This window comes from Oryx dammah, unplaced genomic scaffold, assembly GCF_014754425.2.
Source record: "Oryx dammah isolate SB20612 unplaced genomic scaffold, SCBI_Odam_1.1 HiC_scaffold_11, whole genome shotgun sequence".
Taxonomy (NCBI): Eukaryota; Metazoa; Chordata; class Mammalia; order Artiodactyla; family Bovidae; genus Oryx; species Oryx dammah.
The window spans coordinates 25,905,055-25,917,716 of record NW_024070195.1 but is presented as its reverse complement, the minus strand read 5'-3'; the positions used below and the strand labels follow the sequence as shown (position 1 = coordinate 25,917,716).

At 47.8% G+C, this 12,662-nt stretch overlaps 1 protein-coding gene across 2 annotated transcripts in view; it reads right to left on the bottom strand.

The window, feature by feature from the left end:
- The window catches only part of CILK1 (ciliogenesis associated kinase 1), a 46,570-nt gene extending 34,830 nt beyond the window's left edge, over window positions 1–11,740 (bottom strand). The window contains exon 1 of one of the 2 annotated variants that reach the window (XR_005722702.1): window positions 11,509–11,736. The gene's annotated coding sequence lies outside the window, so the exon portion shown is untranslated. Of the gene's footprint in view, window positions 1–11,508 lie in introns of both variants that reach the window. The other variant, XM_040249454.1, reaches the window with a different exon arrangement.
- Window positions 11,741–12,662: the final 922 nt, after the last annotated feature.

The following is a 12,662-nucleotide window of genomic DNA, read 5'->3' as shown; positions in this document are numbered from 1 at the left end:
AGTCCACGGAGTCGCACAGAGTTGGACATGACTGAAGCGACTAAGCAGCAGCAGCAGCAGAGACAGTTGACCAAGAGGTTGCCCTGTGTTTCTGCCTTGAACATGGTTGTATAAAGCTGTGATGTTTAGAGCTGAGAGTCTTCTGGTGACGATGAGATGCCAGCTCTCAAGATGAGAATCCCAACTGCTGAGGATGGATGCAAAGAAAGAAGCTGAGTCCTGGACGACACCACTGGGCTACTGCATGATCCCTGAAAATATCTGCTTTACATTTCTTGTTCTATGACCTAATCAAAAGTCTGGGTGCTGAAGCCACCATCAGGTATTCCATCAAGGACAAATGAAAGCATTCCTGTGGAACGCGTACAGTGACCGGGGCACGGCAGCTGGGATAAGTTCCTGGTGGGGTGGAGACGACCACGGTGCTACAGCTGCACAAGGAAGAAGTCACCATGTGGACCACTGGCCAGGAACCTCAAGGAAGGCGCAGGGCCACTGATTTCTAAATAATGGCTCATTTCTCTTGTCAAGGACATGTCAGTTACTGATCCATGCATCACTGACAAAAACCAATTTTTAAAAATTTTCCTTACCAATGACGTTAGTTTCCCACAGCGGCTGTTCACAAATTACCATAAATTTGGTGACTTAAAACATCAGAAGTGTATTCTCTCACGTTTCTGGAGGCCAAAGCTTGCAACCACGATCACTGGACTGAGGTCAAGGTATTGGAACTTTCTCCAGAGGCTCATGGAGGAATTCATTTGTTGTCTCTTCCAGCAACTGGTGGCTGCCGGTGCTCCTCAGTGCATGGCCACATCATCCCAATCCCTGCCTCTGTGGCCGCACTACCTTCACTCTCTGTGTCAAATCTCCCTTTTCTCTCTTATGAAGACTGCTGCTGCTGCTGCTGAGTTGCTTCAGTCATATCCGACTCTGTGCAACTCCAAAGACGGCAGCCCACCAGGCTCCCCCGTCCCTGGGATCCTCCAGGCAAGAACACTGGAGTGGGTTGCCATTTCCTTCTCCAATGCACGAAAGTGAAAAGTGAAAGGGAAGTCGCTCAGTCGTGTCCGACCCTCAGCGAATCCCATGGGCTGCAGCCTGACAGGTCCTCCGCCCATGGGATTTTCCAGGCAAGAATACTGGAGTGGGGTGCCATTTGCTTCTTCAATGCATGAAAGTGAAAAGTGAAAGTGAAGTCGCTCAGTCGTGTTTGACTCTTCACGACCCCATGGGCTGCAGCCTACCAGGCTCCTCTGTCCATGGGATTTTCCAGGCAAGAGCACTGGAGTGGGTTGCCATTTCCTTCTCCAATGCATGAAAGTGAAAAGTGAAAGTGAAGTCACTCAGTTGTGTTCGACCCTCAGCGAATCCCATGGACTGCAGCCTGACAGGTCCTCCGTCCAGGAGATTCTCCAGGCAAGAGTCCTGGAGTGGGGCACCATTGCCCTCTCCACTTATGAAGACTAGTGTTTGCAGTTAGGGTTCACTCTGATAGGGCTTCTTCGGTGGCTCAGTGGTACCGAATCTGCCTGCCAGTGCAGGAGACACAGGAGAGGCGGGTTCGATCCCTGAGTCAGGAAGGTCCCCTGGAGGAGGGCTTGGCAACCCACTCCACAGTATTTTTGCCTGGAGAATCCCACAGTCAGAGGAGCCTGGCGGGCTACAGTCCATAGGGTTGCAAAGAGTCGGACATGACTGAAGCGACTAAGCACACACACTCACCCACTCAGTTAACCGAGGTTTATCTCCCCATCTCAAATAATTTAATCACATCTACAAATAAGCCAAAAGGGTGGTAATAATAATTCTAGAACTTACTATATATACAGTAGTATGATAAGTGCTTTGTATATAATCTATTCAGTCCTCACAATGGTGGCAGGTAGGTACTATTATTATTGCCCTATTTTACAGATAAGGAACTGGAGACACAGCTACTTGTTCAAGGTTATGCAACTAATCAGCGATGGCATTGAGACAGGAACCCAGGCCGACTGCACTAAACTCAAGGGAGCGATTGCAAAAGATCCAAAGGTCATGAAATCTTTTGAGGATCTGAAAACGAGAGGAATTAAAAGGCGTACTTTGTAGCTCAAAGTTCAAATACGGAAACCACTGATGTGGCCATGCTCCAGTTGGCCCCATTCTACAATCAAGCTTCGGCGGACCCAGCGGGGATCTTGCCAGCACCCACTGCTTATAGCAGAAGTAACTGATTGTGGACAAAGAGGGACCGAGTTCCAGTTTCCACCTGGCTCAGACCCCCTGTGCCTCAGAGCATCTCTCGGTCCTCGGGTTAATTTCCGTGAAGTTAGGAAGACAGACTTGATGAAGTGAGGTTGTTTCCTGCTCTAATGCTCTGTGGTTCTGTGACTCTCTGGGTCAGGAATCAAGCTAGCACTTGACTAGGAGGAAAAAAAAAAGGATCGACGTTTCCACCTTTCTAATCACACGCACAAAAGCTAGCGAAGGGCAGATGATTCCCCAGAGGGACCCCATGTCATCGCCCATCCAGAGCGGGACAAGAGTCCCACTGCCTCAGCCAGACCCCAAAGCTCCAAATCTACTCCTTCTCCCCCTCCGAGTCCTGAGACTCCTGTCATATGCTATGACATGAATGAAATTTGAGATGTTCATGCTCAGTAAGTAGCTCAGTTACGTCTGACTCTGAGACCGCATGGACTGTAGCCTGCCAGGCTCCTCTGTCCATGGGATTCTCCAGGCGAGAATGCTGCAGCGGATTGTCATTTCCTCCTCCAGAGGATCTTCCCGACCCAGGGATCGAACTCACGTCTACTGAGTCTTCTGCATTGCAGGTGGACTGTTTATATCACCTCCTCAGGGCCTCCTGTCCCAACCCACACAGACACAGCCAACAGCTCCACGAGAGGTCACAGCACCCTGTCCCCCACCTCCTCAGTGGTCAGTAACACACAACCCCACCCCAGACACTCACCATACTTCCTTCATCTCTGTTCTGACACTTCCTGATTTGCTTTCACCAGCAGGTTCTCATGGTTTGAATGGTCAGAATATGAATTTCAATTGTTGCTAGGTATGTCTTATACCACCCTTGATAAGTACCTCAAAACACAGTGCTTCTATTTCTTCATGTGCAAAGTCATGGCAACCAGAGGGTCTGCCCTGAGCAGCAATGTTCTGAAGTTCTGAGACAGGAGAATAGTAAATACTGCAGAAAGATTGGAGAAGGCAATGGCAACCCACTCCAGTGCTCTTGCCTGGAGAATCCCATGGGCAAAGGAGCCTGGTGGGCTGCAGTCCACGGGGTCGCAAAGAGTCGGGCACGACTGAGCAACTTCACTTTCGCTTTTCACTTTCATGCATTGGAGAAGGAAATGGCAACCCACTCCACTATTCTTGCTTGGAGAATCCCAGGGATGGGGGAGCCTGGTGAGTTGCCGTCTATGGGGTCGCACAGAGTCGGACACGACTGAAGCGACTTGGCAGCAGTAGCAGCAGGAAGATTAAAGTAGGCAGGCTGCCTGAGACCTCTCATCACAGTGCTGGAATTACTGGGTCACAGAGAATCACAGCAAAGCCCCTGCAGGGTAGTCAGATCAGGCCTGTGGCCTCTGGGCTAGGCTGTACCCAACTCACAGAGTGATACAGCTATATTTTGATTTCAAAGGGTTCCAGTCAAACTTTGAAATGAATGCTATGGATTTGGGGGCTAGGTGACTTTGGGGAAACTTCCCTGCAGTCTGTCCCAATTGCCCCTCACTGCTGGTTCCATCCTCAGAAGGACACTCCACCTGCTCATGGCCAGCAGTGCATGCCAGGTGCCCTGCTCATCCCCAGCCTGGGAAACCGTCTGGACACAGGATGGTCCACTCTTTATTTTTGAAAACTTGAGAGCCACTGAGTAAATGACACAATTACTCATTTTTTAAAGATAGGAGGCAGCAAACTATATGCACAAGTGGGCATCTTGGAAATTGCAGTTTACCAGCCCCTCTTCTCCCATTCAGACTTGTATGGCATGCTCTTCTCTCTGAGCCTTGATTGTTTTCCACTGAAAAGATGCCACTGCTTTCACCTGTCCTCACAGGAAAACTGGAACATGTGCAGAATAACTCAAGGGCCCTTCTCCTGGAAACTCTGAGTTCCGTTTTACCACCTCAAGTGGCATGAAGCCTAGGTTCCTTTACAAGAGTAAAGTTAATACTGTTACACTTCTTTTAAAAGGGTACTAAAAGTAGTACATCTATTTCCTTTTTTTTCCCCTGGGACCTAATTCTGCTCCCCATATATATTTCAGCAAAAATGTCCTTTGGGTATTTTGCCTCTTGGACTAGTGCTTTTTTCTGTACTGGGGGCAGCAGCTACACGGCCAAAAGAGTCTTCTTTATTGTGGGTCTTGCTGTGCCATTTCTGTGCCAAGGAGCATATTAGAGATGCTTCCGGGTACTGTCTTGAGCCTCCCTGGTGGCTCAGTGGTAAAGAATCCACCTACAGTGCAGGAGATGTGGGTTCGATCTCTGGGCTGGGAAGATCCCCTGGAGAAGGAAATGGGAACCTGCTCCAGTTCTTGCCTGGAAAATCCCATGGACAGAGAAGCTTTTTGGGCTACAGTCCATGAGGTCGCAGAAGTCAGACACGATTGAGCACCCAATCATGCACACACTGCCTTTAACTGGAAGGATGGAAGAAGCAAACCGTTACCTGGGTTGCCCTCTGCTGTTCCACAGAGGCTGTTTCATACCCTGACCTCCCTTTCCTCCTTCAACCTGAGCTCCTGAGAGAAGAACTCACACACCAGGTCTTGGGTCCCCGGAGAAAGTTCTAGAACCTTCTATCACTTCTCCTGCAAAGGGCCAGATGCGTTGATCCCAAAGGAAAGTCTTCCACTGCTTGTAGATTATTTCTAGACTAGGACCCATAGAAGCTCCAATACTTTGACCACCTGATGCAAAGAGCCAACTCATTGGAAAAGACCCTGATGCTGGGGAAGACTGAAGGCAAAAGGAGAAGAGGGCGACAGAGGATGGGATGGTTGGATGGCATCACCTACTCAATGGACATGAATCTAAGCAAACTCTGGAAGACAGTCAAAGAAAAAGGAGCCTGGTGTGATGTAGTCCATAGGGTTGCAAAGAGTCGAACATGACTTAGCAACTGAACAACAATAGGAACCTTCATTCTATGCAGGTTGTGGGCTGTGAAGAACCAAAGAGAAAGGAAATATTGAAGACCCAGAGGAAGAATAACTTGCCCCTGACTAATGGGAAATTGTGTATGAGCCTGGGTGACAGTCTCCCAGCTTCAGGGAGGCGGTGGTCGTGGTCTGGGCCTCAGCTGCTCACTTGTTGACCACCCTCTGTTCTAAGGCTGGGCAAGAAAGGTTGAGGTGAAGATGAGGGAGGGAGTCATAACATGTCTCATATTCAAGCTCTACTCAAATATCACAGCACGTTTAAATCACAGCAGAGCTCATGCAACATTAAGATGCTTCACAATCATGCATAATAACAAAACAAATGAATGACACGTGTTAAGGAAGAAAATGCTTAACATAAAAATAAAACAGAGCAGTGGTCCGCAAATGTTTTCTGTGAAGGGCCAGTAAACACGTTGGGCTGTGAGGGTGACATGTCTCTGTCACAACTACTCAAGTCCTCTGCTGTAGCACAAAAGCCATCACAGATGACACGCAAACTAATGGGGATGGCTGCATCCAGCACAAGTCTGTTTTCAAAAACAGGCAGCAGGCAGGACATGCAAGGCATGGTGTGTGGACCCTTTAAACACAGGGAAACCCTGCAAGGAGGCAGACGCACTTGAGCCTTTTCTGCATAACCCGCGTTTACCCCTGAGTCACAGGGTTACATATACAGACTGTGTGTATCTTGGGAATATAAGCTCCCTAAGGGCAGAGGTTTTGTTCCTTTCACAACTGTACTCCTAGCACCCAGATAGATACCTGGCATCCAGTTGGCCTGAATAGGTGCTCATAATAATGATGTGTTGAATGGATTAATGAATGAATGAGTAACTTACGGGTTTGTAAAGGGTCATTCTGACTGTTGTAAACTTGGGGGTGCTAGTGGTTTCCCTGGTGGCTCAGATGGTAAAGAATCTGCCTGCAATGTGGGAGACCTGGTTTGATCCCTGGGTCGGGAAGATCCCCTGGAGGAGGGCATGGCAACCCACTCCAGTATTCTTGCCTGGAAAATCCCCATAGACAGAGGAACCTGGAGGTGTACAATTCATGGGGTCGCAAAGAGTCGGACACAATGACTGACCAAGCACAGGTCACAGTGGTAAAGAACCCTCCAGCCCCTGCAGGAAATGTAAGAGATGCGGATTCAATCCCTGGGTCAGGAAGATTCCCTGGAGGAGGAAATGGCAACGCACTCCAGTATTCTTGCCTGGAGAGTCCTATGGACAGAGGAGCCTGGTGGGCTACAGTCCATAAGAGTCTCGAAGAGCTGGCTCTCAAAGAGTTGGAGACGACTGAAGCGACTTAACACAATTTTCCTATACCATCAACCCCACTTCTGCTGCCATCCCTCATATATACTTTGCAAAACTGAACAGCTCTGTAGAGACCAGGGCATAAAAATTATGAATCCTTCTCAAAAGTTTCACAACAATTTAGGAAAACATGTGCTTTTTAACAGCCAAGGTAATATGTATATATGGCTTACTGTTTCCTCACTCACTTTTGTGAGTTAAATCGATCATTAATAAATTCACTTTCAAAGCAAAGGGTGTCCAGGAGGACACTCGGACACTGTTTCCATAGGCGATTAAAAATGCCCACTTCCTCTTTTGTAAAAAGTATAGGAAGGCTCCTGCTGCTGCTAAGTCACGTCAGTAGTGTTCGACTCTGTACGACCCCATGGACTGAGGCCTACCAGGCTCCTCCATCCATGGGATTTCCCACGGAAGAGTACTGGAGTGGGTTGCTATTGCCTTCTCCGATAGGAAGGCTGCTGCTGCTACTGCTGAAAAGTCACTTCAGTCGTGTCTGACTCTGTGCGACCCCATAGACGGCAGCCCACCAGGCTCCCCGTCCCTGGGATTCTCCAGGCAAGAATACTGGAGTGGGTTGCCATTTCCTTCTCCAATGCATGAAAGTGAAAAGTGAAAGTGAAGTCGCTCAGTCATGTCCAACCCTCAGTGACCCCATGGACTGCAGCCTTCCAGACTCCTCTGTCCATGGGATTTTCCAGGGAAGAGTACTGGAGTGGGTTGCCATTGCCTTCTCCAGATAGGAAGGCTACTAACCCTGAAATGACATACAAAAAAAGTGACAGCTCTCCAAAGATGTGTTTTTTTTTCAAACTCTGAGTTGGCTTTACAAGTCAGGGCTCCCAGGATCTGAAGCCAGCTGCACACATGAGTTCAAATCCAGGCGCCCTTTCTATGAAAGTTTCAACTTTCAAATCACAGCGAGCCAGGTACTTAATGCGCAAGGATGCTTGTTTCCTTGCAAGGAATCAAGAAAGGAAGCTCTCTGCTTGGACTGAGTATTTCCCTTGGATTCTAGTAAGCAGCAGAATTTTCCTAGCATCGGACAGCACCTCACGAAGAGCAGAGACAGTGAGTGTGAATTTTACATCAGCCTTGGTTACCATCTCGAAAGGACTCTCTGCTGCTGCTTCTACTTCTTGGCTACCAGTAAAGGTGTTTCTGATTTCTACCTGCCATAACAGCATTTCAATGTAATTTGCCCCTTAAATTTGATTTGCTTCAGTAAATTGTTTTCACCAGGTAATTTTCTCAAACACTCTGTACACATAAAGATGTTAAAACTGTTTCAAGGTAAGCACAGTCAGTCTAGAACCCAGTTACACTGTGTAAGTCACCTGGCACACATCTCTCTTTGTACATTTTCCCAGTCACCCACAGAAACCACAAACACTGAGGTCCACAGATAGGAGGTTTCTGATGCTCTAGTTACAGGCCTTTCTCAGAAGGCCATGGTCATCCAAGAGAGCTGATGAAACAATTTATGGTTAAGTAAGACCCTATCCACAGGCTGACAGATCAACATGCACAGAAAGGTCACTGTGCCCAAAATTCTGCCCAGAAACCGCTAGGCAACTTGCCCTTCCATAAATACACACACTCACACATACCCCCACGATCAGAAAGACAGAAACGCTATGTACAACTCCAACTCAGCAAGATCCTGCAAAATGAAATGGAGGAGCTTGCTGCAAAGAAGCAGTGAAAAAGAAGAAAAAATTTAAAGGCGTCCTTGTTCCTGGCAAGGTTCACATGGAAAAACAGCAGCAGATCCCAGAAACAGAGCTGTAGCCAGGAATAACCTAAGCTCAAGCCATTTTAAGTAAGGGCAGGATAACACTTACTGAGGATTCTACATGGTTGTCATCATCGAGGCCTCCAAGCCGAGCCATGACTTGACTCCAAGTCAGTTGACAAACATCTACCAAATATCTGCTACCTGTTCAGGGCTCTTCCAGTCACTGTGGAGGGATGAGCAGATTTTTTGTCAGGTGTGTTCCAGGAAGTGTTCAGATACCTAGACCATCTCCACACTGCAGCCAGATGGGGAGGCAGCTCCCCTATCTTACATATGACGACTGGCTTCCCAGGTAGCTCAGTGATAAAGAGTCTGCCTGCCAAAGCAGGAGATGTACGAGACCCGGGTTTGATCCCTGTGTCCAGAAGATCCCCTGGAGGAGGAAATGGCAACCTGCTCCTGTATTCTTGCCAGGAAAATCCCAGGGACAGGGGAGCCTGGAGGGCTACAGCCCATGGAGTCACAAAGAGTCCAACACAACTTAGCAACTGAGCATGAACATGCAACCTAATGCTTGAAGAATCCATAAGGCCACACGAGTACAGAGGATGAGCCCCAATCTCAATTCTGCTTGCGTTCAAAGCCCACAACCCCACCTTACCATGCAGAAAAATACCACTCCAACCCTAAAGAGACTTCCCTGGTGGCTCAGATGGTAAAGCATCTGCCTACAACGTGGGAGACCTGGATTCGATCCCTGGGTCGGGAAGATCCTCTGCAGAAGGCAATGGCAACCCACTCCAGTATTCTTGCCTGGAAAATCCCATGGACGGAGGAGCCTGATAGGCTACAGTCCATGGGGTCGCAAAGAGTCGGACACGACTGAGTGACTAAACTAAAACTAACCCTAAAGAGGCTTAAAATAACCTAAATCAATTAGAGATCAATACAGTCAAAATAACAAAGGCCTAACAAACAAATATCTGGAAACTTGCTAGAGAAATGAACAGAGAAGATGTTATAAAAGAAGTGAAGACTTAGGTTCTTTCCCCGAAGAAGGGTAAGATTAGCACAGGAGAGAGGGGAGAAGTGTGGGGGTTTCTAGGCCAGTGATCTAAGCAGGGACTACTCTGGCCCCCTTTAGTAGAACAGGCCAGTGAGAAGACTACGCCCACAGAGTGCAAAGATGTATGCTGACCTGAAAATCAGACTTAGATGGGAAGGGTGAGGCCTGGTTATGAAAGGCTTCAAAAAATCAGGCAAATTATTTTAGACTTGGGATAGTTGAGAAGGGAGAGAACCTGAGGGTTGCAAGGCAAGGAGAGACATGAGGAAGTGATAGTTTTAAGAGACTAGATGGACAAGAAGCTGAAGAGACCAGAAAGGGGGTGGTGTGTCTCACTCATTCATTCACTCATTTATCCATCCACCCACCTATCCATCCACTCACTCAGCAAACATTTAATGAGGACTTATAAGAGCTGGGCTTCCCTTGTGGCTCCGCTGCCTGCAATGTGGGAGATGTGGGTTCAATCCCTGGGTTGGGAAGATCCTGTGGAGACGGGAAAGCCTACCCACTCCAGTATGGGGTTGCAAAGAGTCAAGTGACTCTTAGTTTTACTTTACTGAGCCAGCTAGGGAGGCTGCCCCAATCTGCTGAGGAGGAAGGGTGAGGCTCTGGATTAGAATATGGAGGAAGGGTTCTATATAAACCACAGGTCAAAGGTCTTGATGACTCATTGACAGAAAGGATGAAGGAAATGAAGGAAAAGATGGCTAAAGATAATTCCAAACGTTCAAGACTGACAGGATTTCCACCATTACTAGGAACCTCAAAAAACAATGAGAAGAAAACAACGGGAATAGAAAAAAGAGCTTTGATGATGTGCAATAGTCAACAAATAAAACCCCCAAAGGCTGTTTTTTTTAGCTTCTTTACACACAGAATATAGGTAAGAAGTCTCAGTGAGAAAAACCATTTCTCTGTGACTAAATATTGAGTTCCCTTGGCTAGGACAGACCTCTGCCCACTCAGACAGGCTCCATCAACTCTCCAACACATCCTTCCATCATCTGAAATTAAATTGGTCTCACTTAGAAATGTGGCTGCCCATTCCTGCCCAGCCATTAGTTTTAACTTTGGAGAAGGGGACAAGGCAAAATGGACAGGCAGGGTCAATGCAGAGGGCTGGACCTTAGGGAGCAAGCAGTGGTATATTATTTTAAATAAAGAATCCCAACACGGCTCTTATTTCTACACCCACAATTACTTGTTCTCAAACAGACAGGAAGGCCAAATTCTTTACCAAATTGCAGTGCTTTGTTCAGAACTATTTCAAATGTGCATATTTATGAATACATTAACTTCTAGCACAGCTAACATATGGTTGAGGCACAAATTCTTCTTAATAATTTATATGTTAACTACACAAATTTAAAACTCGGTTTAATTTTATATTCGGCAATAGTACAATTCATTTTGGAGGCACATCCTGAAAACCCACTCACTGGAAAATGTGAGAAATGAAAACTATAGCTATCAAACTGTACAAAAAGTGCTCCAGGCTAAAATAAAAAACACAAGTGCCAATACCTTAGAGAAATCTAGCCCTGGATGCAAAATTCAGGGTGATATTTTCTCTCTATAATCCAGCTTCAGCAAGAGCAGCTCTTTATTTAGTTATAAGTGGAAACGAATACTCTTTTCCGAAAAATAAGGCATTCAGCTACTTTTTTATTTAAAAGTAAAAGCCCTCAATGCTACTGTCAAACTTTAAAAGGTGCATTACAAAAGAAACGGCGGTTCTGAAAAATCCTTCAACATCTCTCTCATAACATCTACTCAGATTAGTAAGAAAGAAATCAGAGCAGAAAGAAACCCAGTGAAAAATGGTTGCACAGAAATGTGTGAAGATTTGCTCAGACCCCTTGCGGGACAGCCAAAGGCCTAGTCGGGTAAATTCCAAAAGCAAGTCCCTCCACCTTCTACTGAAGGGGCTTCAAATCCGGCCGGGATCTTTCCCCTCCTTTAACGCTAAAAGGTAAACACCCAGCAAAATCTTCCAGACTCGGAGGAAATTCGGAGTTTTTCTACCAAGGAGAGACCCACAGGACCGCGGAGAAAAACTACAACCCGAGAGCCTCCCTCTCGCCCTCCATTCCCTCGTGGGGCCACCGCAGAGGGTGGGGTGGGGACCCTCGCGGCTCGGGTCCATCACCCCGAGTGACAGGTCACCCGGCAGAAGCCCCTCATCCCCGACCCCACTTACCGGCGCCGCGGCACAGGAGAGGGCCCGCCCCTGCGGGGAGCGCGGTTCCTTGGAGGGCAGGCGCGGGGCCGGCCAGGGAGCTGAAGCCTGTCAGGGCGACCCCCGCTAGGACGGGCCGAGGGGTCCGCGCAGGGACGCCCGGGGGCGCCGGCGAGGGGCGCGGGCCGCCCGGCGCATGGTGAGCAGCGGGGATCCGGCCGCTCTCCAGCCTCCGGCAGGAAAACAAACAAAAGGCTGAGAGGCTTGTGGTGGGGACGACCGGTCGCTTTCCCTGGGAAAAGTTACCCTGCAGCTCCCCTCGCTGGCCCCGCGCGTCCCTGCACCGCGGCCGGACCGCCTGGGGCGCCGAGCCGCGCGCTCCGCTCTCCACCCGGGCCCGCGGTAGCCTAGGGGCCCTGTGTCCCGCCTACCGCCGAGGAGCTCTCCAGCTCCACACGGCTGCCTAGGGCATCAGGATGGAGAGATGCAGGCCGAGGACGCACGTTCGGACACCCCATTACAGATGATCATGGTGGACACGCTTTCCTGGCTTTAAAAAACATATCTGTAATGCCACCGAAACGTGGTTAAAGATGGCAAATTGCATCATACTTAACCATAATAAAAAATATTTAAAATAAAAACCAGACTGCGTGTTAGCATCCATTGGAACTTCAAGAGCTTTTATGTTGTGAGCAACTTTAGTTTGGAAAACTGGATTGTTACTCAGGTGGAGAACACACTAGGTAACGCTCTACAGATTGGTCTCAGGGTGTAACTAGTTATTTGAAATTTAACACTGCTTAAACGCCATCACTTGTGTCCTTAGTTATATTGCAAAGGTAAATCATCCCTGTGAAGACTGGCTCTGAACCACTTTGAAAAAAGAAATTGCTTTGAGGTCCTCGATTTAAATTCACATAATTGCCCCAAGCCAAGGGTTCTCATACTTTTAACTGGAGGCATCAGAATCACCCCCAAGAGCTTGTGAAAACAGACTGCTGGGTCCTCTCCCCAGATCAGGAGAAACACACTGCCCTAAGTAACACAATTTAAATTAATAAAGCAGTAATCCTTTCTCTGAGTTTAGATCTCCCAGCTCATATCAGTTTTCTCTCACTTTGCTTTTAAATTCTAAGAACTGAAAAAATTATTTCCAAAAAGAATCTATGCAA